Source organism: Microtus ochrogaster, chromosome 21, assembly GCF_000317375.1.
Source record: "Microtus ochrogaster isolate Prairie Vole_2 chromosome 21, MicOch1.0, whole genome shotgun sequence".
Taxonomy (NCBI): Eukaryota; Metazoa; Chordata; class Mammalia; order Rodentia; family Cricetidae; genus Microtus; species Microtus ochrogaster.
The window spans coordinates 25,435,573-25,437,525 of NC_022022.1; the positions used below are offsets into that span (position 1 = coordinate 25,435,573).

Below are 1,953 nucleotides of genomic sequence, written 5' to 3' on the forward strand. Positions count from 1 at the left end.
TGTAGACCAGGCTGGCCTCGAACTCACAGAGATCCGCCTGCCTCTGCCTCCCGAGTGCTGGGATTAAAGGCATGCGCCACCAACGCCCGGCGGTAGTCGGGATAATTTAAGTCAAGAAAAGCTGACAAGAAACATCCCAAGGTAAGTATATAAAGCCTCTGTGTGTGATTTATTTGGGATATTGGTAGTGGGCCCCCAAGAAAGTCAAAAGAGTAAAGTATCCCACAACACACCAGTCCTTATTACAGCCCCACTGGCCCTGGCAGATATAAGCTAGCCCAGTCATGCTGGTTTCGAAATGTCAGCTCCTGTCTGATGAGATGCAGGAAGGTCCTGATGCCCTCGTGAATTTCACCTCCCAGACCAGCTAACTTGTTTCCAAGACTAAAAGCAACCGAATGTCTCAGACCTGAGTGCAGGGATGGGGAGTTTCCCTTCCTGATATTCACATCGGATACCCATGGAACCTACAGATATCCACTGAGGAGAAAGTGCAGAAACACCCAACCTTGATGACTCACAGTGGCACTGTCTCCTGCTGCATTCTTTCCCACTCAGAATTATAGTAAGGAGCTCCCAGCACAGTGGCTGCAGCCTTGACCATTCCTAACTCTTGGCAGAAATCCTCCAATTGTGGTCTGCTCTTTAGGAACCCAGAAAAGAAGCATAGGCCCATTGCTTCAGATGGTCCTACCTACCAAACCCCATTTCTAGAAGGTCCCATTTGAGTCTCACCTTCTTTTAAGAAAACCAGAGATCGCTCTGCCAGTTGGTGTACTTAGTCTTGTACATATCTCTTGGTAAACCGTATAAACAATAAATGCCTCTAGGGCAGTTGGCATTGCCACCACACTGGTGTTGCCATAGAAGATGCCAAGCGCTCTCCAGGATACGACAGAATGTTCAGACAAGAGACTTTTGGGATCATCACCTATCTGATAGATAGCTCTTTCCCAGTTCACCAAAAACCAAGCTGCCCTTTCCAGGAGCCTTCCCTGAGTCACAGCCAAAGCCCTTCAGCACCTCTTCCTTTCAATCCAGAGGTCTCTCCGATTATTAGAATCTAGTTCATTCTAATTCACAAGCTCATCCTGGGTGGAGGACAAGATTTACTTTCCAGAGACTTCCCAGGAATGGCTCTTGCCATCCCTAAGATGACTAATCAATAAGATGATAAAGAATGCTAAGACATTAGCACAGGATGATGGGGAAGGAAGATCAGATCCATACAGTGGACAAGCACATCAGAGAAGACGCATGGGACTGAAACATTGTATGGGGCAGTGGGGGATTGGGGGTGTCCTTTCAGAACAATAATAAATCACATGGGTAATAATGAAAAATTGATCGAAAGCTTCAGAAGAATACTTCCCAGCCCTCACAGTGTTAGCAAAGGCATGATCAGCTGTTCATAGGTGAGGCTGAATATACCTAAGGCCTGGGCATCCCCAGGGGAGCCCCCAGACACCAGGAACAAACACTTCCAGGAAGAGTGATAGCCCATTCCTGCACTCTGGTTAGAGGAGAGATGATTGGCTAGCGAGAGGAGAGGAATTCAGAAACCTTAGGGGTCACTGACATGCAGCAATAATTGGTGGCTCCTGCCCTGCAAGGGGTTGTGATGTAAAATGTGAGAACCTCCTGCTTTGTCTGGGGGACTTTACTCTCCCTGTTTTTAGTGACACAGAAGCAAAAGAAATCCAGTGACGGTGAAGGGCAGGGCTGGAACTGGAACCTCGGTTGTCCTTCTGTGCTTCCCTCACAGAGGCAGAGGGAAAGCAGAGGGCCCCCAGCACAGCAGCTGAAACCTTGACCATCCCTGGCTCTCTGCCAAACACACCATCAGAATGATAGCCTTTGCTGGAGAGGATGTGGAGGAAGGGGTACCCTCATCCATTGCTGGTGGGAATGCAAACTTGTGCAACCACTTTGGAAATCAGTGTTTCGGTTTCT

General features: G+C 48.3%; 1 protein-coding gene across 1 annotated transcript in view; it reads right to left on the bottom strand.

Moving 5' to 3' along the window:
- The window catches only part of LOC113457209, a 17,111-nt gene that overhangs the window by 7,454 nt on the left and 7,704 nt on the right, over positions 1 to 1,953 (bottom strand). The window lies entirely within an intron of this gene.